Source organism: Rhinolophus sinicus, linkage group LG03, assembly GCF_036562045.2.
Source record: "Rhinolophus sinicus isolate RSC01 linkage group LG03, ASM3656204v1, whole genome shotgun sequence".
NCBI classification, from domain to species: domain Eukaryota; kingdom Metazoa; phylum Chordata; class Mammalia; order Chiroptera; family Rhinolophidae; genus Rhinolophus; species Rhinolophus sinicus.
In genome coordinates, this window is record NC_133753.1 from 155,452,658 (window position 1) to 155,478,901 (window position 26,244).

General features: G+C 35.1%; 1 long non-coding RNA gene across 6 annotated transcripts in view; it reads left to right on the top strand.

The window, feature by feature from the left end:
* LOC141570698 (uncharacterized) overlaps window positions 1–26,244 on the top strand; it is a 401,214-nt gene that overhangs the window by 197,229 nt on the left and 177,741 nt on the right. The window lies entirely within an intron of this gene.

Genomic DNA, 26,244 nt, shown 5'->3' on the forward strand with positions numbered 1-26,244 from the left:
GTGGTTAAAGATACCTGGGCTTGAATCCTGTTCTGTGAAAGATGACCAAATTAGTAAACCACGATGTGGTTCAATTTTCTCAGCTGTGAAGTGAAAAAATAAGAATAATGGTAGCCCTACAGCATAGGGATGTTGTGAGGGTGAAATGAATTGACACATGTGAAAATACATAAAACAGTGACTGGTACATAGAAAAGACTAAAATTTTCTCTTATAATATAACTTGGAAGGTGAGAAAAGTCATAAGAGGGCTTTAGATAAAATATGGAGTCCCAGCCAATTGTCAGTGACCATTTCTTTCCAGTCCCTCATCTGGAAATAATTTTTTCTGCCAATGGTAGGCAGATATAGAGGGAAACAATTGGGCTACCCCTGCTATATAGGGTGAAGCTGAAGGGACTTTGAGGGGAAAGATTTGAACAAAGTTGTCCACAGTGTTTCTTTGTGTCTGTTTTCCTTCTTTCCTTCCATAAACCCAGGAGAATTGGATTGGAACTTCTGTTCTGCTACTTATTACTGAAAACCATGATACATCACTTACTCTGTCTTTGTCTTAGTAGATGTGTCTGTAGAATACAGATAACAAAGTCTGTGTGATGGTGTAGTTGTGGGTATTAGAAGAAAAACAGTGGTAGGTCGAATAATGGCCCCCAAAAGATATCCCGGTCCTGATCCTAGGAAACTGCAAATGCCACTTTATATGGCAAAAGGACTTTGCCAATGTGATTAAGTTAAGGACCTTGAGATGGAGAAGTTATCCTGGGTTATCTGGGGGGACCCAATACAATGTCCTTGTAGGATGGAGGCAGAGCAACGTTTGACACAGAAAAAGCAATGTGACCACTGAAGCAGGATGCCACATGACTGGCTTTGACGATGATGAAGGGGCCCTGAGCCAAGGAGGGCAAGAGATAGCTATACCTCGAGAAGATGGAAAAGTCAAGGAAACAGGTTCTCCTCCAGAGCCTCCAGAGGAGGTGTGGCCCTGCCAATACCTTGATTTTGACTCAATGAAATGCAGACTTCTGACTTTTAGAACTGTAAGAGAGTAAACATGTATTGTTTTAAGCCAACTTTGTGGTAATTTGTTGCAGTAGTCACAGAAAAAAAATACAAAAATTATGAAAAGCAACCATGGAGTACTTCACAAATGTTCTTTTTCACCCTTTCTCTAGTTAGAGAGCCATCACTAGCGTGAAAGAGCTCTGACAGCCCTAGTTTTCCATGAAGAAGCCTGAAGCCATGAAGTATTCTCCCCTCATCCATACGATTGAGATGTAAATAAAGCAGTCCTCCTGGTTCTAAAGGATGTTAAGAAAACTGGGGACTCCACTGCTGTAAGACTAGGTGACCAGATGAAAACACTGGGTTTTCACTGCCCCAGCAGGGTACTTGTCCTGTGGTCTGAATCAAGCCTTACTGATTCTGTCAGAAACTTCAGAGGCTGCAGAACACAAAGATCTAGTTATTTCAGAAGAGAACTTCAGAAGGGAGGAAAAAGGAAGGGATAATGATCTGTGAAGTGATTGAGAAGTATTGTTTATGTTTAGAATTTCATACCCTTTCAAGTTTCAATTTGGGGTCTAAAACACATTTTCTTTAGCTCAGTTTCTTTAAGTTGATATTGACACACTTTTGATGTTTGAGTCAAGAAGGAGAAAGGATTTGTGTAAAAGATAATTTTAATATTCTTGACACGAACTAATCATTAGTTTAGTAACACAAGATTAAACTTGTGGGCCTTTAAATATAAAAAAAAAATAGTTCAGAAAAGTTTACCTAATCCATTAATTGTAAGATAAAAGGATCTTTTTCTCTCTCCCTGCACATCTCTTCCCCACCTTCCCCCTTAGACGCAGGAGCACATTCAGACCAGTGTAACCCTTAAAGAGAGTAAGTAGAGGCAAGTTAGCAGTCAAGATCTCACACTACCTACTCTCTTTAATTTTCCTTACTCTACTAGCTGATTTTCCTAAAGAGATGATCTGAGTTTCTAGCACAAAGGTTTGTGATTATTCATTCATTTCATATTTTTGAGACTCTACCATATTGCCCTGTTAACTTTAAGTAATACCCAATTTAGACACATTAGTTTTGCCAACAGTTAATAGAGTTTAAAGGCTCCATAAAACCATGGCACATGACAACTATGTTCATTAGCCTAGCAAGTAGCCTGGGCTCCCTTTGAAAACTCTGTCCTTTCATTTGGAGGGCCCAGCATTTGATCCTCAAATGACACATTTATGGCAGCATTTGGGAAACTATTAAGTGCTATGTAAATATTAGATAATCATCGTAATAATTGCAAAACCACATTCCACGAGAAAACATTTGGAGAACAATATGTAAAGTGGTGCTTCATATAGTCAGGGAAGGCTTCCTCTCTAAATGGATTCTTCTATAAAAGCACTGAGGGAGTTCCTGACTTCTGGCCTCCACATAGAAGAAAGAATCTTGTCTGTGTGGCGACAGCATTGAGTGCCCCTCCCTGATGAATCTTTTCATACCTGACAATCAGCTTGAGTCCTGACTCTCACATCCAGTATCACAGACGCCAGGTGTTATAACTGTAGGTACTACCTTTCTTCCTTCTCTGTTATTGCAAAATGTCCCCTTTTATTCTCTCCAGCCTGCTCTTTTGCTCCTCAGGCCCCCAACTTCCCAATTCTAATCTGTCATTTTAAGGACCACAACTATATCACTCTTAATACTGTCATGAACCAGGAAGGGGGAAAAAGGTGTCTTGAATATTATAAGTAGGAGTCATGACGTCCATGCATGAAGGCGCATCTCATGCAGATCAGGTTAGAGAGAGAAACGGGCCAGACCATGGAGAGCTTTGTGTGGGAGGCAACGGCATTTCAACTTCATCCTGAAATTAGAGGTTGTTTTTTGAAGGGCTTGTACGCAGCTGTATGGCTAGATGTGCTATAGATAGATTATTCTGAGAGCAGTGCAGAGGACAGATGGACCTTATATGAGAGTAGTGGGTTGGGTAGGGTGGGATGGGGTGAGCAGTATGATGAGAATAGGCTTGGGGTAGATAGATTAATGAGGAAGGTATTGTAGTGGTGCAGGCAAATAGTGATAAGACTGAACTGAAACAATTACAAAGGGAATGAGAAAGAGGAATTAGATGGATAATTGATGGCATTAATATATATATATATATGAGATAGTATAAGAAATGAAAATCCAGGAATCAAATAGAAGAATAAGAAAGCAGATGAGAGATCTGGGTGAAAAAAAACATCCTAATTTCTCCAGTTGGAAATAATAGCCCTTCCTAGACTAAATTTTCCTCCTTTGTACTTCCTTATGGCCCTTATGACTTTCTATTTTGTATTTTGTTTTTTATTAATGTATTTTATTCTTTGACTGAGTGTTAAATTCCTGGGTCACAGAGACTGTTTATATTATGCTCCTGAAACATCTCATTCTGTGCCTTAGACTAAATAAGCACTAAATAAATATGTTGAATGAATGAGTGAGAGAATGAATTAAAGTTTATAGTACTCTATAGTTTGTGAAGTACTTTCAGGTGTATAAATCATTTGATACTGGCAATATCTTTGGGAAAGGTAGGCATGGTAGTTGTTATTCCCTACCATGGGTATAGTTGTTTCTACCTACCATGGGTAGGTAGAAAACCCATGGTCCAAAATATTAATATAACACAGCTAGTACAATGTATGAAGCTGGGCTTCATACATGTGGTCCAGCATCTACCACTCAACTACACTGTTTTTTATAATAAAGGTCTCAATGTCCTCACTCAGGACTGTTTATTCTTAATAAATTAAGTGTCAGATTTTCTAGCCATTACCATGTTAAGTGCCACAAAAATAAAATACGGAAAGGAGTGAAGTGGGACGACTAAGACAAACCCACTGAGTAAGTAGTAGCGTGCAACAGGCAAACAAGCAGGGAAACCATAAGTGCCAATCATATCTGCTATACTCAGCATCATTTTCTCCCTTCTAAACTCTCTCCTTTATGCAGGCACTGGAAATCTGGAAACTACATTTCCTTTTCCTAGGAGGGTTCCGGTTTTGCTTTTACCAGTGACAGGTTCTTGCGTATGATGCAGACGGTGGAAAAGGAGAGGCCATTTTCTGGCTTCAGCTGTGGGCAGGCATATGGACATCAGCGGGCCATGTACATGGGTTTTCCAAGAATTTCCAGATAACCCTCTGAGAATCACCCACCCTTATACCACAGTTAGCTAAGGTCATGGGTAGGGGTCTCCTACAAAACCTTCACTTCCTGATTATTAAGTGCTAGCAGTGGTATCCTTGATCTTCATACCACTCAGCCTTTCCAATAGTTGCATAAGCTGCTAAATCCCTACATTAAATCACTTTGTGCTTTAAATATCTAGAGTGGTTCTGTTTTCCTCACTCATGCACCATACAGAGAAAGTAAAAGTATTAAAGCAAATAGCTCTATTCACCTCAACCACCTTTAGAGTGTTTGTGCAATACAATATGGTCATTTATTTAACAATACAATGGAGTGGATCATAGATTGACAAATATTTCTATTCTATTCCAAGTGGTTTAAATACAAACCTCCAGTGGTTTGATGTTGGGGCTTGATACTTAGAACGCTTAGTTGCCCAGAAATCTTGACTCTCTGCATGACCCCATTCCCCCAAATACTGGCAGAAAGTTGACGTTCTATCGTTGGTAGAAAGGAGTTTCACAATGGCCATGTGCAGGAATAAAAGATTGCTAAATTTGAAATTTCATGTATAGTCACGTTCAGATGGGTTGCTGATAGATGGATTTAAAAAATATTTTCCAGTAACCCATGGGTTGATGGAAAGATATTCAAATGGACTGGTGTTAGAGTGCCAAAAATTTCCATGCATTCCTTTGGGATTTTTTTTTTTTTTTTCAAATAATTGAAATGAAGTTCTTAATGCCTGGAAAAAAATTCCAAACAATATGACCTCACCTTTTGTCAATACCCTTATTGTCCTTTGCTTTTCTAAATTCTTCTGGTCAGTGCAGATAATAAAAGCCCCTGTCAGCCATCCAGCTACAGTGATGACCTTTCTCTCAAATGAGCATTTCCTATTCATTTGCTCTTTGTGCTAATTTTCTAGGCTAGACAGCATAGTTACTCACACAGAATCCACTGGCTTTGGTTCAGTTCTTAATATCCTGGTTGGGGAGGAGGGGAGCAGCTCACCTTCTTCTCAGGTCAATGGATTGCTTCCTTTTATGGTGCTGGGCAGGCTGAGTTACTCAATAACTATTGGGCATTTCCACTTCACTCCCAAGGCACGTAGGCAATTTTGGTGTTTCAGAAACATATTTCCCCACGAATATATTTGACACTGAATCAAACCTTGATGAGCCAAATTTCATTTTTCCAAACTCCAGAGATGGGTCAACCTAGCTTTGTGTTCAGTTCACTGAATATTTCAAAACTATTTTTCAAATGTTCTAGGCTTGGCCAAAACCAAATCTACTTTGCCAGACATTTTACTTAATTTAATAATAATAATAATAATAATAATAATAACCCATCTGTATTTTAATGAAAATTTAATCCATATGTTTCGTTCACTTTTTGCACTCAATTCATCAAAATATTTTGTAAGAGTTATCTGAAGCCCAAGAGGCCTTCAGTGCCATTTAAAAAAAATAAGCCAGTGTAAGCCTGTCTCCCCCCACATTTTTTCCTCTGCTAATAGGGAAGTTCTGTTTTCCTAGTCACTATCAGACTCGGGTCTTATCTGTGTTCTTTCTCTGACTCCCCTTGCAGACCAGTTCCACTCTTGTGTGATCACTAATTGAAGTGGATCACAACGATGTTATCCATTTTGCTTGCCTTTGCTGCCTGAGGAAGGACATAAGTGAAAGAGGGGAAAGAACAACAACAAAAATGCCCTTAGCTTTTTCTTTGGGGAGGAGACTAATGACCTAAACTTAAGCTATAATAACTTATGTCTTCTGTGGCCATGCAGTTGAATGATAAGCCATATTCCCGCATTTATGTGGGTACATTCAATGTTGAAGGGGGTTAGAGAGATGATTTAAAATTCTCTCTAAAGATGATCTATAGAGGTAGTGCCAATCAAGAGTCTTTGGGGGAAAAAAGAGGACAGGCCATTTGAAAACAGCTGGCAAATTTCTTCTAATCATTTAAAGTTTAAGATGGTTTTCAACAGGTAGACACGTAATTGGCTGATAGGAAAAGAGACTGTTGCTTCAATATATCGACATTGTTACTTCACAGGCTGGCTATGCTTCACTGGGCAACTGACAATTCAGTGGAGGCTGAAGAGAGGGAGGGCAGGCTGGGAGAGTGGGGAGGGTCAGAAAGGGAGGATGGTAGCCTTGGCTGCTCTCTGCAGTGAGGTAATCCGTCCTCAGGGTTACACTGCTGTCCCTGTGCCTGCCGCCAGTGCCCAAAGAGCTCCAGATGCAATTGATCTCATTATAGATCAGAACAGAATTGGCTTGGACAGCCTGTTCTTTCCTAGTGATTAGGACATAGCATATTTTCCCCCCTCCCTCCCAGCCCTATCTTAGTCTCTTGGCTGAAGGTTCTTTTGTCTTTGGATTAATCTAGGGTTAATCTAAGTTTACTTACTTGCTGCCAGCCTTGAGCTGGCAAGGTAGACACAATTCTTCAAATAACTCTGAAAACCCTGCTCTCATTGTCAGCATGTACTCTAATTTGTTTAACCTCTGTCTATATTGGACTCAAACTAACCCAAAGACACTGGGTACACGGCTTAGTAGGATTAAATCAAAGATTAGTTCTGCACATTGTCTAAAGTGAGATTCTCATTTTGATGTCGACCTTCTAGGAGGTTTCCCAATACTTCATTTTTTCTCATAGGAAGAGTAGAATAAAAGGATCATGGGACATGAAAGAAATTTCAGAAGACTGCTGTTCTGTGCCTTTGTCTCCAGGAAAGAGGGCATTTAAAATGTTCCCTCAATAGACACCTCCTTCTCATTCTTTAAACTCTCTAGAGAGAGAGACCCATAAACTCCTTGCTAATGTGTTCTGTATCTCTCTAATGTAAGGCAATTCCTCAATGAAGCTAATTATAAGATTTGGGGAGTGGTGGTGGGTAGGTAGTGAGATGCCTCTGTCTTCTAAGGAAACAACAAAGTGAAAACAAGAGCTGAAACAGTGTTGTGACCTGCAAGTTAGGAGATCAATTGTCTTACTTGGACCCAGAAACAAACTCTAGTTTGACTCTGAGTTAGTGAGATAACCTGTTTTGTCCTTAGTTTCCTCATCTGTAAAATGAAGAAGATCCCTCATATCTCTTTCAGTTCAAAGATTCTTCAAGCTTATGGTTCAATACACTTGGGAAATAAGTTGCCAGGCTTAGAAGGAAAAATGTAATCAGTGCCCACTGGTTATTTCACATCTGCCTCAGAATCTTCCTTACTCACACACCTAGCAATATACCCACCAAGCCAAGACATAGATTTTTTCTTTTTCTTTTTTGAAATAGAGTTTCCTAAGCTTCCTACCACCAAAGACAGGCTTTTGGGAAACCAGGGTATGGAGACTGAGAATCTGTGTGTCCTTGTGTGGAACAGCTGAGGGCAGGTGAGCACCAAAGACAGGGCTTCTGTGCCCACAAACTTCTGGGTTTCTCATATGGACCATCATTTTCAAGGGGATTAGGTACTCAATGTTCTTTCTCACTGCATCCTCCATCCTAAATTTGGGTTTCTCTATTGATAAGGAACTTCTAATAGACTCTGGATTTCAAGGGAAAAAATATAATAACTAGGAAAGTCACGGTTTTTTAAGTAGAGAAAATCCCTGATGTTTCGGGATTATTGATTTTAATGTTCTAGTGATATTACCTTTGCTTGGCAGTGTGTACTCAGGGAAAGACAGAGTTCCCACTAAGACCTGGGTAATGCTGAGGAAGCCACTGACAAAGCAATTCTGAAGTTACAAACTGAAAGTATAAGGATGGTATAATTTGAAGCAGAGGAATAAACCTTAGTAAGACAGCATTCTATAAAGCACAGTTTTTTAAAAGTTTGATGTCTAGAAACCACTTAAGAAATAGCTTACCGATGCCAAACAAATAACAAAATTAATCATGACATTTAAAAAATAAAATATATCTTAAAATTAGTAAGAATAACAATAGCCGTATCCCAATATCAGGTTGAGCTTTAGGCCAGATTCCATATCCAGGTGCCTTATCGTTTACCTTTTCTTTGTACTCAGTTACAACATCTTAATGCGGAATTATCCTTAGAAATGGCAGGAAGTTCTTGGTATTTAGAGTAAGCACTTTCTTACTGAAGACTACTTGAGGTTTCCATCGTATGTTGAGTCAATAAGTCTATCACACTCAAAAGTAAGACATTTGAATGCTGTGAAAGACTCAACTTGGAAGATGAGGGTGAATGGTTCCAAACTCACTCTTTGTTAGTATTGACCTCTGTATTTTTCCATGTTCCATGTTAGAATTTGGGTGAGAGTGTTGAAAAATATGCTAAATGATATACTTAGAGATTTCTTCCTCTGCTAGGTAAAGAAAATCATGAAATGGTGAAAAAGTCACGCCTAGAGATTGACTTGGTCACAATTTGGTCTTAAGAAATTTGGATATTTTATACATAGCATCAAAAACTGTGAAAGTCTTACCTTAAAGTAACGGGCTCAACCTATTTAAGATGCTGCATATATCACTAATATACCCAAGATCAATGTCATGAAGAAATGTTTTCATTTTATCTCTCACCTCAAAATTACTGTGAGCACCCTTATCTTGCATGGAGAGGACACTTCAGGTACAAAGACAAAACCTTGAACTTCATGTCCATTTCATGCCTCAAATCATGACTCGATTGTACTAACAATTTGCACTAGTTCCTTCAACATTGACTCAAGAGCCAGAGGCACATTGCTGACCAGTAGCTGTTCTCTGTAAATAAGCTAATGTGTGGACTTACATTCAAATGCAATATATTTTATTCATGGCAAACCACCCTTGCTGCCTACTCAGTTGGTATTTAATCACTGTTAGCCCAACTGCACTTTTGTCTACACCATTGAACTCCCCAAATAATTGGTAATGGAAAAACCAAGCACAGAAATATATTCAGTAAGTGCTGACCATTGTTGTTATAATCTCAGCCATCCTCCAGGACAACACTTGAAAGTCATCTCCCCATGGAACCTCTCTGTATCCCCAAATCAGAACTTTTTTTCCAAAGTATGTCCTATAGTACCTTGTGAAAATTACCCACATAATAGTCAAACAATTCACAATGTGCAGAGTAAAAAGTGAATGTTCCTCAGTTAACCATTTGACATCTATCTTTTTGAACTTTTACCTATGACACATAAATATATAATTTCTTTTCTTTTACATTCTGACACTCTTCCACCTCATAGCAAACTTCACATTTTATTCTTGAGTGTAGTTATTCTTGTGTAGTTTTCTATGTAGCTGTACTATAAGTTTCCTTCAGGTTAGGGAAGGTGCTTTTTTCATTTTTGCATCAAGACCTTCTTGGCAAACAATGGGCACTTAATAACAGGTGTCCATTGGAATGGATAACTGTTCCCCATTGTAAACAGGAAATTGAATTTAAACCTCCTCAAATCCCACTTTTTTAATGATATTCTCCCAGACCATTTATTAGGCCAATCTTCTATTGATAACCTAAAACACTTATCTGTTTCTAAGATTTAGGTAATAACCCATAAGCTGCCTGGTATCATGATTTATCTATTTCACATGGGTTTAAAATCTTGTCTGTCCTGTTAGATAGCTCCTTGATGATATGAATTATATTTAAAGGACAAGACCCCACACATAACAGACACTCCATAAATGCTTCTAGAATTAAAGTAGAATTGAAGTGTTGAACTTTGTGTCACCAGTAGCAAGTTGAAATGTAGGAAAAAGAAACTCTATCCTTGTTTTATGCCTCACTAACAATTTAGGTTCCCCATTTAAAAAGTGTAATGACATAAACATGAGTAAGACAGACACATGGACCTTCTAAGAAAATCCCCTTTCCCTTCTTCTCAAGGCTCAGAGAGAGACAAACAACACATGGAGGAGATAAAATTAGAATTATAAAGGATAAGCACACAGGTGCTTGTTTGTATTATTTCAATTTGCACATGTCATCTTCATGTTTGTCAACTCCCATTAGATTGAACCAGGCATGACTCTGAAAACAGTGACTGGTGGTGAAGCCACACATCTTCATGAAGCTTCCATTGCAAGAAGTCGATTTTTTTCTGTCAAAGTAGTCATGTTAGGAAGATAGTGCTTATTTTAAGTATGTTGCTATTATTTAGCATATTTTTGAGATTCCTTTGAAAAATTTTCCAGTGCACAGACTATAAGAATAAAATATATTTCTTGCTTTGTAGTCTCCTCTTGCTGCTGACATAAAACTGTGTTACCCAGTTGTATCACTTGTCTGATTTAAGACTTATTTTCAAATGCCTTTCAGTACTAAAAAAAAAAAAAAGTCACACATCCTCCAGGAATTGTAATAATTATAATTATGCTACTAATAACATTTACTGAACACTCACTAGGTACCAAGCACTGTGTTAAGTACTATTTTTAGGTTTTCTCACTAAGCCCTCACAAAAACCCAATGAGGTGGATAATAATATATCACCATTTTACTCCGAGGAAACTTAGGCACAAGGATGTTTAATAACTTGCCCAAAGTGATTTATCATCACCTTTGAGGTTGTTCATAAGAAAATGTTTCACATTCTGAAGAAAATTCCTGAAGTATTTCTTGATCATCTTTGAACAATGGCATCATTATGAGAATGTTTGTAGCTTTCTGGGTGTCTTCTCTAAAGGAAACAATAGTTGTTTGAATACATAAATATTGGAACTTTTGTTAAAAATTAGGCTCAAGAATTTATAGTTTCATTCCTTGAATTCCTTCTCCTTTGATGTTTCTCCACAGAGCCTCGTGCATTATTTTAAAGAGAGTGGAGACATAATTTATGTTTCTTGTCTGGTAATATGCAAGCCAAAGCTTTCAGTATTGAGTTTGAATGACAATTGTGGTAGCATGACAAGTCATCTTTCTCTTGGATTAGAATTTACAGTAATAGGGATAAAAAAAAAAAAAAAAAAGAAAGAAAGAAAGAAACACAGAGGAAACATCTCTTGGTCCAGCGATGAAGAGAAAGGTGCCTTCAATTCCTGACAAAGTGGGGATGGCGTAGGTCAGTAGCAGGAAGGGACAGAGCTGGCGGGCCAGGGCTGCAATCTGGTCAGTGATTACGCTCCCTATCAGCTCTTCCCAGGCCAACGTCCTGCTCTGCTGTTGGGATGGGCCTCCTCTGCCCAGGGCAGCATCTCACGCACATATGTACTGTTTCTCCAAAAATAAGTCCTAACCGGAAAATAAGCTCTAGCATGACTTTTCAGGATGACATCCCCTAAACATAAGCCCTAATGCATCTTTTGGAGCAAAAATTAATATAAGACCCAGTATTATATTATATTATATTATATTATATTATATTATATTATATTATACCTGGTCTTATGTTATAGTAAAATAAGACCAGGTCTTATATTAATTTTTGCTCCAAAAGATGCATTAGAGCTGATTGTCCACCTAGGTCTTATTTTCAGGGATACATGGTAGGTAAATATTTGATGACAGAGTGAACCATCTGCTTCTAAAGCTAAGTATATACCCAAACTTCAAGTTAATATTAAGCAGACTTGGAAACCATTTTAGTGGCAGTTGTGTTTCAGAATATCATGTACTTGATACCTTTGAAGACTCCTCCTTCTAGGTCATACACACTCTCAAACTATCAAACGCCAGCCTCCTAAACCTATAGACTGTGGGACCATTCTGCCTGGGTTGTATTTTTGATTTTATCACTTACTAGCTGAGTTACTTTGGTAAGTCATTTAACCTCTTTGTACCTCAGTTTTCCAATCTGTAAAATAAGGATGATATATAGGGCTGTTATGAACATTCAGTGAGTTAATACATGTTGAGCACTCAGGGCTAGGCCCGAGATATGCACTTTATTAAACTTAGTTAAATTATTTTAGTTCATGTAAAAAGTGATTATATAGCAATAGAACTATACCATGGGCATGCTATCTAGGGTGTACTCTTACTTAGAGAAGGTCAAGAGTAGTCTAAGTTGCCTTAGTCTTTGTACAGTGTAGTACATAATTGACTACAAAGGTGACATGTCTCAGATACATTCCTAAAACGTAGGATAATCTGAGGAGCAGACATTTCCTCTGCAGAAGGGCTATCATGAGAAGCTCATCATAGTGGTGAGAGACCCTTCAGTTCTTTTCCTATCCTAATTGCCTCTCCATCACCTTGCTTTGAGGCCAGGTGAGGATCCGAGTTGAACAGAAAGACTCACTAGCTCTTAGCTTTCCTCACATGAATCCACAGCCCAGAAATAAGAGAATGTCTTATATGGTAGAGGAGAGGGAGGGTTTCTGCTTCAACGGACAGCATGGATTGTGCTTTAAAACAACCCAAGAGTGACACAACGACATGTAATCTGAAGTTCTCGACCATGTCCTTACTAAGAATGGACTTGATCATTTGGACATTTAAGGTGGGAAACTGTCATAACCAAAGGTCTTTCTTGGAAGTCTAGGGAGGGTTAAAAATACCATAATTTGACCATTTAAATGGCAACTCTTGTTAGTTGTGTATGTTAATATACATGATATTTTGAATATTTCTACTAATTATGGAATAATTTCTTTTTGACTGTATTATTAATGGCCACATAAAATCCCTCAAATGATGCATTGTAGTTCACTTAACTATCCCCTTTTTGGACATTTGGATAGTTTTTATTTTTTCATAATTACAAATAATTCTCTGATGAACATCTTGGTAAATAAACCTTTTTCCATATTTTGGATTCGTTTCCTAGGACAGGTTCCCAGAAGTGAAATTACTGGATCAAAAAGTAACTACATTTTTATGCTTCTTAATACATATTGCCAAATTGCTTTCCTAAAGAGCTGCACCAATTACTATGAATATTGCAGTTGTAGATGAAAGTGCAAATATTACTTATTGTATCTCTGCAGTGTTGGATTTTATGTAATTTTTATTTTGATAATTTTTTTCCAGTAAAGTGGTATCTTAATTTATTTTTAATTTGGATTTTATTACTAGTGAGACTGACCATTTTTCTATGTTTTTTTTTCTTATCATGAATTGTCTTTCCTTTGTCCATTCAGAGATCTTGATATTTCTTAATAATTTGTTTAAACTCTTTTTTACTTTAAAGATATTCCCCATTTGTATATTTTATCTGTTACAAATAATTTCTTTAGTCTGTGACTTCTTTTAATATATTTGTTTTTTTATTCATTTGCAGGCGTTTAGGATTTAGTAGTAAGCCTAAAATATCCTTTCCATTTAAAAATATCTTCTATTGCTAAGCTTACAAAATCATCCTCTCTTCAGAAGTTTGATATGTATCTGATTCCATTTTTTCTATGTTTGAATTTTTAAAGCAATTTACGCTTAATCCATCTGACATTTATTTTGGTCTATGCTATAAGAAAGAGATGTTTTGTTTTTTCATTTATATAAAGTGATTCTTTCTTGATTTAGAATTTCCTTTTAGAAAAAGTTACTTTAAGGTGAAGAACTTAATTTCAGAGTACCTAGTAGGAAGTCACTAGGAGTAATGGGATGAGATCTTGTCTGTTTGCGGAAGTGGAGCAGAGAGTTGAGGGAATGGAGGCATTTGGGGGGAGGACTGTGAAACTATTGGATGAAACTTGGTAAAAAGTAGGGAGATGGACAAAATGATTACTTTCAGCTCTATTTATTTGCAGAATGCCAGTATGCCCAGATTATATATTGAAGATGTTCTTTATATGATCAAAGAGTCAGCAACATTATCACTCTTTACTGATACATTTTCTTTATTGTGCATTATCAGCAAATTCTAAAATAATAAAGAAGAAAACTAGGAAAGGGTTCATCTGTTCTTCCATTCACTTAATAAATGTTTATTGAAACCTGCGTGTGTCAACCACTATTCTAAGTGCTGAGGCTATAATGGTGAGCACAGCCACTGAGATTGAAGAGTTATATTTGGCAAAAGACTTTATACCCAATACATTTAAGATCCTCTCAATATGGCCCAGCTTGTCATTCCAGCCATATCGCCTGCTCTTCTCCTAAATATAACATATACCGTGTTCCCCCGAAAATAAGACCTAGCTGGACAATCAGCTCTAATGCATCTTTTGGAGCAAAAATTAATATAAGACCCGGTCTTATTTTACTGTAATATGAGACCCGGTCTTAATATAATATAACATAATATAATATAATACAATGCAATATAATACTAGGTCTTATATTAATTTTTGCTCCAAAAGATGCATTAGAGCTGATTGTCCAGCTAGGTCTTATTTTTTGGGAAACAGGTTATTTCAAACAATCTAGACATTTTACTATTTCCTGTACTATTTCAAAAGTTATTTTTGATAGATGTTATGAACAGAATGTCTTTTTCAACATTTGGATTTTTTTTGTCAACCTGATATGGTAAATAAATGCATCTCAGTGCAGCTATAATGTGCATTCCTCTTACTGATATTGAATATCTTTTCATTTTTAAGTGTTTGTATTTCATGTTTTCTGAACCTCTATATCATTTATTCATTTTCTCTTTGCTTGTTGGTTGTTTTCTTATTGCTTCCTAGAAGCTCTTTAAATATTAGAGGAACTGCCCCTTTGTAATATAAGTTGCAACCACTTTTTCATAGTTTGTCATTTATCTTTTGACTTTGTTAAGATAATTTTGCCATTAAGTTCTTTTAAATGTAGTTACATTTATCTGTCCTTTTTATGGCTTTTAGATTTGTGTCTTAATCTGGAAGGCCATTCCCATTTCAAAATTCAAAAGAAAATCACTCACATATTTTTCCTAGTGTTTTTTAAAAAAATTGTTTATTTATTTTATTAGTTTCAAGTGTACAAAGCAACTTAATAGTTAGACACATAAAACGCTCATAAAGTGATAACCCACCCCCCAAGCTACTACCCCTCTGACATCTTATATAGCTGTTACAGTATCATCAACTATCTCCCTATATTGTACTCCATATCCCATGACTATATATAACTATATATTTAGTTATAGTTGATATTCAATATTATTCTACTTCATCTTCAGATGTATAGCATGTTGGTCAGGCATCTACACAGTCTATGGCGTGAGCATTCTGAGAAGTCCAGTGCCCATCTGGCACCTTACATGATCTTTACAACATTGTTGATTATATTCCCCATACTGTATTAACTATCAATTTATATTTCTTAATGCCTTCACCTTTTTCACTCTGCCCCAACCCCATTCCCATCTATCACCCTGATAGATTTAGTATCTATCTGGCACCATACTTAGTTATTACAATATTATTGACTATATTTCTTATGCTATACCCTACATCCCCATGACTACTGTGTAACAACCAATTTATACTTCTTAATCCCTTCTCCTTTCACTCATCCTTAACTCCCCTCCCATCTTAAAGAATTCCCTCTAAGAGTCCTTGTAATACTGGTTTGATGGTGATGAACTCCTTCAGCTTTTTCTTGTCCAGGAAGCTCTTTATCTGTCCTTCAATTCTAAATGACAGCCTTGCTGGGTAGAGCAATCTTGGTTGTATGGCATTGCTTTTCATCACTTGGAATATTTCCTGCCACTCCCTTCTTGCCTGCAAAGTTTCTGTTGAGAAATCGGCTAACAGTCTTATGGGGGCTCCCTTGTATGTAACTAACTTCTTTTCTCTTGCTGCTTTTAAGATTCTATCTTTGTATTTAACCTTTGGCATTTTAATTATGATATGTATTGATGTTGGCCTCTTTGGGTTTATCTTGCTTGGGACTCTCTGTGCTTCCTGGGCTTGTATGTCCTTTTCCTTCACCAGGTTATGGAAGTTTTCTGTCATTATTTCTTCAAATAGGTTTTTAAAATTCCTTGCTCTCTCTTCTTCTTCTTCTGGTACCCCTATAATGCAAATGCTGGTATGCTTGATAGTGTCCTGGAGGCCCCTTAAACTCTCCTAAATTTTTTGGATTCTTTTCTCTTTTTGCTGTTCTAGTTGGGTGTTCTCTGCTACCTTATCTTCTACATTGCTGGTTGGCTCCTCTGCTTCATCTAATCTACTGTAGATTCCCTGTAATATATTCTTTGTTTCCATTATTGTATCCTTTATTTCTGAGTGGTTCTGTTTTATGTTTTCTATCTCCATTTTTATGGTTCCTATCTCTCTGTTGAAGTTCTCCCTGAGATCATTGAGCATCCTTATAACCAGTGTTTGGAGCTCTGGGTCTGATAGATTGCTTAGCTCTGTTTCGCTTAATTATTTTTCTGGAGCTCTGTTTAGTTCTTTTATTTGGGACATGTTTCTTTGTCCCCCCATTTTGTCTGCTTCCCTGTATTTGTTTCTTTGTATTAGGTCGGGCTACTATGTCTTCTGGTCTTAGTAGAGTGGCCTTATGTCATAAGTGTGCTATGGGTTCAGTGGCACAGTCTTTCTGGTCACCTGAGCCACGTGCTCCAGGTGTGTCCTTTGTGTGTGTTGTATGTGCCCTCCTCTTGTAGTTGAGCCTTGGTTGATAATAGCACATCAATGGGAGGGACTGACCCTTGGGCTCACTGGTTGTGAGGACTGGTCCTGACTACAGTGGAAGAGTTGTAGTGCAGGGGCAGATCCTATGGAGCAGGATCTGCTTCAGCAGGACTCTGGTGCCTGCCCAATCTGCCCCTTGGGTGTGTCATAGTTGAAGGAGGCTGGGTGATACTCCAGCTCGTTTTGAAGCTGGCCACTGGGGGCGCCAGCCCCAGGACCACCTTAGAAGGGATCCGCTGTAAGTCTACTTTAGCTACAGGCCCTGCCCCACCTAGAGCCACCCAGCAGGAGCCAAAAAGAAATCTACGGATGGCTGCCACCCATGAGGTGCTTGAAAGTACCTTGAGAGGTCAAGCCACACACCAAGGCTGGTTGCTGCTAGTGCCGGCTTAGGGTTGCTCAGCCAGAGGTACAGGACACACTCAAACCAGATGCTGCTTGTCTGGGTTCTGCGAACCTTTCAGAGACCCTAGGAAAGTCTGCAGCTTGAGCCAAGGCAGGTGATCTGCACCTTTTCTAATGTTTTTATGGCTTACTTTTGCATTTAAGTCTTTGATCTATTTGGAATGTATTCTGGTAAATTATCAGTAGTTGACATAACATTTTTTTCCCAGATGCCTACTTTTCTAATACCATTAATTTGAAATGTCATTTTTATCATATACTAAATTTCCATTTTTCATTTGGGCTATTTCTCTACTTTCTATTCTGTTCCATTGATCTGTCTATTCATGGCAAGTATCACACGATTTGAGTTATTGTAGCTTTAAAATGTATTTTAATATTCAGTTGGGATTGTTAAACCTTCATTACTCCTCCTTCTCAGTTTTACTGGATATTTCTTATTTTTTCACATGAGATTTAAAATGAATCTATCTAGTTTCAAACAAGAAAGTGTTTGCATGTTGTAATAAAATTTTGTTGTTATGTTATAAATTAATGTTGTAGCATTAATTTGTAAAATAACTTTGACATTGTTACCACCTTCCTATCTCAGAAAACAGTGTGTCTTTTTATAAGTTCAAATCTTCTTTTGTGCCTTTCGGGAGTGTTAAATTTCTTTTCTTTTTCTTTGCCATGGATATTTGAAAATTCTTGTCTCAGTTTTTTCTGGGTATTTTGTTGTGGTGATAACTGTTATTGTAAATGGGTTTTTTAAAATTTCAATATGTCTTGAAATTGATTTTTGTATATACAAAAGCATTTAACTTATGTATATTAATTTAATGAATTCTCTAATTATTTAAAGTCATTTTTTTTAATTCAGTTAATTTTCTTGGGCCATTTTTCCTCATGGACCATTTTTACACCATTTATTCATTCTCTCAGATCATTGCATTACCTTAGTGGTGATAATGGGCCACATAATAAAAGACATTTCAAAAACTATAAAAAACAGAAAAGAAAATAATGACAGTACTAAAGCTAAAAGCTAAACTTGTGTGCCTTATCAATAAATGTGAGCTCAAACATCTATTTAATTAAAAAACTTTTCAAATTGAAATTGCATAGCGCAATCCAATTTGATGAGTATACAGTAAAAATACTTAAAATAAAGCTATAAGATGTTTGCAAATAAAAGGGCAAGCAAAATGATACACTAGAATAGCAAATTAAAAGACAAAAAGAAAAAAACAAACTGTGGCTCTAATATTAATTTCAGATAAGGTAGAATTTAGGGACCGAAATAATTTCAAAGAAGGAGGCCACTTAATGCTAAAGGATGCAATTCACAAGGAAGATATTAGCTACAAATATCTATGACTAATTAGCACATCAGCAAAATTAATGAAGCAGAAATAACAGGACATACAAGGAAAAGCAAGCAAAAGGACAGAAAAAATAAGGATAAAGAAAACCAATATAACATAAATAATATGGTAGATAATACTTATAAGTAGGAACCAATGATTGGAAATATACCATATTTTTAAATGCCTGTGAACATTCATGAAAATGGACAAATACTAATCTCATATAAACCAGATATTAATCTCAATAAATTCCAAAAATTAGAAATAATGTAGTCGATACTTTCTGATCACAAATCAATAAAATTGGAAATTAATAATATTTAAAAACAAAGACACATTTACCTGTTCTATAGACACTTTCTCATGGAGGTGAGGCCTATGAGGATTGCTCAATTTAGTGAAATCCGTGTTTTCTATAAAGTCTGTCTATGAAGTGGCAGTTCCTGTGTTTAAAAAATTTCATTAAAGTGGTTTTGTGTGTATGTACTCAGCCAGTATTTGATCTGTAACTGAACTGAAAAAAAAATTCTCATAAAATTGAGATGATCATAGAATGATACTATTATTAAGGAGGAAAGAAGTTACTGGAGAATTCATTTAGCTATTTCCAAAGGACTTAAGCCTGCTTCCTCTATCCAATATTTTGCTGTTATCATCGAATGCTGGCTCTTTAGTGGATGATGAAAAGGAGGGAATGTGTGATAACAACACCAGGATTGACACATATATTCATACTGTACTTACTTGTTTGGGATCTTACAGCCAGCTTAGAAGGCTGTAGATGTGGCGAACACATTGTTGGAATTTCAAAAGTCTGAATTTTAACCTTATCAGCTATGTTTCTTTTCTTTAAGCATGAAACAAAATCATCATTTTCTTGGAATCATTCAAAGTTACAAAGACAGTGAAAAACAAAGAAAATATCCATTGTTATTGAAACTGAAACACTACACTATAAAATAAGAGGAAGCATTGCTTAAAACAGTGAACATCAAACGGGAGTACAGGAAGAAACAGAGAGAGGATGCTATGAGCTGCACACATTACAGAAAGCTAGCAAACACATATCTTTAAAATAGGTGGTATTAATACCTACTGCAGTATAAAACCAACACTCCTTTATTTGTATCAGTGGAGATGGAGTGAGCAAGCTGACAAATGGAGCTTCCTTGATTCCAGGTGGAAAGAGGTTGTGAGAAGCTGAGAAGTCAGAAATGAAAAGGAATCAAATAGACAAGCCATATTTACCAGAAATGGTCTATTGGTGAGACTGGAGAGAAGCCACTCCTTGGTTACAAGGTGAGCAATGCAGTGTGATTTTTGTCAGCTGGCGAGAAGTAAAGATTAAACTCATTCATGGATGCAGCCCTGTGCTGTGAGGATTATTTTATCTTGAAACAAGGTTATAGACCTTTTCCTAAAACAACTGACTACAGAGAGTTGATCCAGGAATTATTCATGTTACTCAAAGGTAAACTGCAACAACAATAATAGAGGACTCACCACAGGATCTATATAGAAGTACTACAAGAAAAAAACTGGAAAAAACACACCAAGAAAACCTACCAGTTGGGGAAAATATTGGTCATTAAAATGTTGTTACAGCACAGGTAAAAATTGTGATTCAATATATTACTATAGAGTAGCGGAGAAATTATAGACCTGGAAGACAGGCAAAGGAAATCCAAAATATGCATAATTGGTGCCTCTAAAGTAGAAAACCAAATAAAAATATAATTCAATTAAAGTTTCAGGACTGGAATCCACAAATTTTAAGGGCATAACATGTCTCCAGGAAAATTGGCATCGAACAATTAACACCAAAATCTCCTTATAAAATTACTAAGAGCTGAAGGCCTTAGAGCTGAAGAATATTGTGGGCACCTAGGCAAAAAAATGAAGTCAACTGGAAGAGAAAAAAAATATAAATATAATGCTGGCCTCAGACTTCTTCACAGTAACATTCAGTGTTGGAAGTGGATAGAGTAACATCTTTAAATTACTGAAGGAGAATGTGTGAGTCAAAAATACTATACTCATATAAATTTCTATTTCTAAATAAAACAACAAGAACAGCAACAACAAAATATTTACCATGAAAAAATGAGGGAATTTTTTTCATGTGGGCCTGTTCTAAGATATTGGCAGAAGAATTTTAGCCAACCAGTAGGTGAATGAAGAAATAAAGATAAAAAGGAATGGAGCTGATCAATAGAATGTAAACGTTATAAACCCTGATATTGTAGAAATAATGTACATAATCAAAATTGATGGGGAATAAAAAGCTAGTGAAGTTATGCCTGAGTTTCTAAAACTAGGGATCATTTAATGAACTGACAAATAATAAAGATAGAATTATAAAGGTATAAATGCAAACATTAAGAAAGTATCAAAATTATTCATATAATTTAGTGGGGAAGAGGTAGCTATTTATGAAAACAAGTGGACAAAAATAAGCAAGGAAAGAAAACCTATATAATATTATTGAATTAGATTGCATTTATATATAATCTCTGTATCATGAAAATTGAAGATAAACTCATTCTTTGTATTCATAGAACATTTATAAAAATTGACCAAATTTCAAGCCATAAAGTATAAATTTCAAATGGTAGGAATAGTTCTAACAAATATATTCTAATCACTGTGCAATAGGATTAGAAATTAAACCATAGAACAAAACAAAATAAAATATCACTTGGGGAAGAAAATCTCTCAAACAACTTTTTAAGCTGAAGAGGGCATCAAAACTGAAATAGTCAATTAGAAAATAATGACATTGATCATGAAAGCAAAGCTAAGAGACTCATCAGGATATTGATCCTCTTGTATAGTAGTTAGAGGAAAATGTATAACAATAAGCAGTAAATAAAGGGTGAAAATATCCGAATGAAGTATCCAATTTTAGAAGAGTAACAATATAAAAGCAAAACAAAGCTAAGGAAAGCAGAAGGAAGGAAAACGAGAAATTAATAAGTTAATTTAAACAGAAATTAATAAATTAAAAAGTAGGTAATCTAGATATAACAAATCCAACAGCTGGATTAGTGGGGGAAATATTTTAAAAGATGTGTTAGTTGACCTAAACAAGGAAAAAAGAAAGACACCACAATTAGAAAACAAGAACTGCCATTAGTGAAATAACCACCTATGCAAAAGAAAGCAAAGAAGTTACAAGACTTTCTGTGTTCACATTTATAAAAATAAATTTGAGAATCCAGATGCAATGTATAATTGTCTAGAAAAGTATAAATTGCCAGAAGTGGCCCAGAGAGATAAAAATGTCATACTACCATTATCATAGGATAAAAGAGAAAACTATTTAAAATTTATCCCCTACTAAGAAGCAGTGGGTTTGATAGTCTCAGAGGATAATTCTACCAAACCTTTAAAGGATAGAGAACTGCAATGAAATTTAAACTCTTCTTTCATAGTATTCTTGTATGATCCTTTGTATTTCTGTGGTATCTGTTGTAACTTCTTCTTTGGCACGGTGGCCAAGACGTGGAAACAACCGAAGTGTCTGTTGATAGATGATTGGATAAAGAAGATGTGTACGTATATACAATGAAATATTACTCAGCCATAAGAAAAGGTGAAATACTGCGATTTGCAACAACATAGGTGGATCTTGAGATTATCACACTTAGCAAAAGAAGTCAGACAGAAAAAGCTGAGAATCATATGATTTCACTCATGTGTGGGCTGTAAAACTGAAAGCAACAAATGAACAAGACAAACAAACAAAAACTCATAGACACAGACAATAATTTAATAGTTACCAGGGGAAAAAGAAAAAGGGGGAAGGTAGAAAAGGGTAAAGGGTGAAAAAAAATTTAAATTTTTCTTGACCACAGAAGAAGGTAACCTTCCAAAACATTTTATAATGCAAGTATACCATTGATTTCAAAATCCAAAAAAATTGAACAAAAAGCTTAGGTTATCAATTTCACTTCTATATATTAATGTAAAATCCAAAATAAAATAGTTGCAAACAGAATATAGCAGCATACAAAAAATTAATGTAGCACGGTGAATTTTATTTTAGAAAAGCAAGAATTATTCAATATTATAAAAATTTATTTCAAAATTTACAGTATTAATAGGTAAAATAAAACTATATTATAACTCCATAGAGGTATTTATTAAAAGCATTTAATAGAGTTCAGTTTTCATTCCTGAATTTAAAAATCTTTCAATAGATAGACATAAACGTGTGTGTGTGTGTGTGTGTGTGTGTGTGTGTGTGTATTCCAAACAACCAGTATGATTCTTAATAGGAAAATATTAGAAACATTTCTGTTAAAATTAAGAACAAGACACAGATGTCCTCTCTTATCAGTCTTATATTTGTTAAGTTCTAAGAGATTGTAGCCAGTACAATTAGATTAAAACAACTGAAAAGGAAATATGCAAGATTTATATGAAGAAAAACAATTCAGTGCTAGTAAAAGACTTGAAAATTAGCAAATGAAGACTTGCACAAATAAAAAGGCATATTGTAATTAATTTTGGAAAAGAAGCATCAAAATCAGAAAGATGTCAATTTCCTGTAAGCTATAAATTTAATATGATACCACTGAAAAAAAATCAAAAGAATATTTTTGTGGAACTATACAAGCTGTTTCTAAAGTTCAAATGGAAAATAAACAAAATTCTGATAAATAAGATAAAAAGAGGGAGAAACCAGTGCACTAACTATTAGCTCTTGTTATAAAGCTACAACATATTAGAACAATCTGGTATTGATATCTGAATAGACAGGCAGATCAGTAGAACAGAATAGAAAGTGTGGAAATAGATCCAAGTTCATATGGTTATGTAGTGCTGATAAAGATGGTATTTCAAATCAATGGGAAAAAAAAGAGGGATTACTCAATAAATAGTATTGGAACAATTGAGTGGCCATCTGGAAAAAATTTGAGAACTTTGTATGATACACCAAAATATATTCCCAATTGATTGGTGTAAAATATAAAACCATGCAAGTACCTTAGAAAACTCTGGAGAATTATTTTTATAACCATGTAATGACAAAGACCTAAGTATTATGTAATAAAAAAATACACAAGTCATGAAAAAAACGGTAGACTACATATTTACAAAATTTATAAAACTTACAATAATCAAAATCAAAAAAATAAATGACAACCGGGAAGAAATATTTGTAACTCACAACACAGATAAAGAATAATTTACTTATATAGAAAGAGCATCTACAAATAAATAAGTACATGTCTTGTAAAACTATAATAGAAAAATAGGCAAAGGTTACAAATGGTGGTTAAAAGAAAAGGAAATGCAAATAATTCTGAGAACTATGAGCAGATATTCAATCTTGCTCACAATTATAGAAACATAAATTCAAGTAAATTAGACAATGTTTTTACTTATATAGTCAAAGATTTTTAAAAACAAACAAACCAAAAACCTGATAATTGTTGGTAGTAGTATAAATGTATTCAATACTTATGTTGTATCTTTTTGTTATATCTATCAAAATTACAAAGTTCAATTTTTTTGGGTTTTCTAAACATATGTGATCATGTCATCTGATAGTTTTATTTCATCTTTCCCAGTTTTATTTCTTCTTACCCAGTTTGTATACGTTTTAGTTCTTTTTTTTTTGTTTTTTTTGTTTCTTATTCTTATTGTAATAGCTAGAACTTCCAGTATGATGTTAAAAAAGTGAGGAGAGGGGACATACTCAACTTATTTCTGATCTCAGTAACAAAACTTTGAGCTTCTCACCATTAATTATGATGTTAGGTGCAGGATTTCTTGTACATATGCTTTATCAAGTTGAGGAAGTTCCTCTCTATTCCTGGTTTACTGAGAATTTTTATTTTAATCGTAAATGAGTGTTGAATTTTTTCAAGTACTTTTTCTGCATCTAGTAATACGTGATTTTTTTCTGTTTTAGCCTATTGATGTAATGAATCACATTAATTGATTTATTAATGTTGAACCAGCCTTTCATACAAGGGATAAATCCCACTTGGTCATGGTATATAATTCCTTTTATATATTGTTGGATTTTATTTGCTAATATTTTGAGGATTTTTGCATCTATGTTCATGAGAGATATACAGTCTGTAGTTTTCTTTCCTTGTAATGTCTTTGTATGGTTTTGGGATTAGGATAATACTGGTCTTATAGAATGGGTTAGGAAATATTCCTTTTGTTTCTGTCCTCAGAAAGAGATGATAGAGAATTGATATAATATTTTCCATAAATATTTGGTAGAATTCACCAGTGAACACATCTGGGCCAGGTGCTTTTTTTTTGGAAGGTTATTAATTATTAATTCAATTTGTTTATTAGATATAGGTCTATTCAGATTGTCTGTTTCTTCTTGTATGAGTTTTGTATTGTGTCTTTCAAAGAATAGGTCCATTTCATCTAGGTTATCAGATTTGTGGGCAGAGTTTTTCATAGTTCCTCTGTATCCATTTAATTTTCATGAAATCTCTAATGACATCTCCTCTTTCATTTCTGTTAAAAAGAAAGTTAGTAATTTGTGTTCTCTCTCTTTTTTTTCTTAGTCTGGCTGGGGCTGATTAATTTTATTGATTGTTTTTCAAAGAATCAGCTTTTGGTTTTATTAATTTCCTGTTTTCAATTTCATTGATTTCTGCTCTATTATTATTTTTTATACTTACTTTGGATTTAATTTGCTCCCTTTTTCCCCCTAGTTTCCTAAGGTGTAAACTTAGATTATTATTTTTAGATTTCTTCTTTTCTAATGTATGTGTTAAATGCTATAAATTTTTCTCTAAGCCCTGCTTTTGTTGCAGTCCATAAATTTTGAGAACCTGTTTCTCCATTTTCATTTAGTTCAAGATATTTTTAAATTTCTCTGGAGATTTCTTCTTTTACCCATGTATTATTTAGAAGTGTGTTGTTTAATCTCCATGTATTTTGGGATTTTTCAGTTACCTTTCTCTCACTGATTTCTAATTTAATTCCATAGTTGTCTGAGAATAGACACTGTATGATTTCTCTTCCTTTAAATTTGTTAAGGTGTGTTTTATGGTCCAAAATCTGGTCTGTCTTTATGGATGTGGTATTTTTTTCTGTTTGTCCTGCTTAGTATTTTTCATGCTTTTTGAATGTGTAGTTTAAAATTTTTTTAAATCAGTTTGGGGATATGGTCAACGATCATTTCTTTAAATATTTTTTGTGTGACTCCTTCTCTTTCATTTCTTGATCTGAGACTCCAATTGCATGTGTGTTACATTACTTGATATTGTCCTCTTACATGGCACTGAGGTTTAACTCATTTATTTTTTTTTCAGCTGCTGTTTTCTCTGCTTGGTTTTGGATAGTTTCCATTACTGTATCTTCAAATTCACTGATCTTTTCTTCTGTAATATCTAATCTGCTGTTAAGCCCATTAAGTGAATTACTATTATTATTTTTTAACATTTCAGTTATTCTGTTTTGAGGTTCTAGAATATTTATATGGCTCCTTTTTGTGTTTTCAACTACTTTCTTCATGTCCTTGTTTTCTCTTAAATTGTTAACTGTTTATAATAGCTCTTTTAAAGTTCTTGTCTCTAGTTTGACGTTTCTGTCTTCTAGGTCTGTTTCTGTTGATTGCTGATTGCGGCCACATTTTGCTACTTCTTGACATATCCAGTAACTTTTTATTGGATATTGATATTAGGAATTTTACATGATTGAGTGTATTTTATTGTTTTTCTTTAAAGAGTATTGACATATTTGTTTTGGCAGGCAGTTTTGTTACTTGCAATCAGTTTGATCCTTTTGAGGCTTGTTGTCAAGCTTTATTACTCCAGGTTTAGCATAACCTTATTGTAGGGCTAG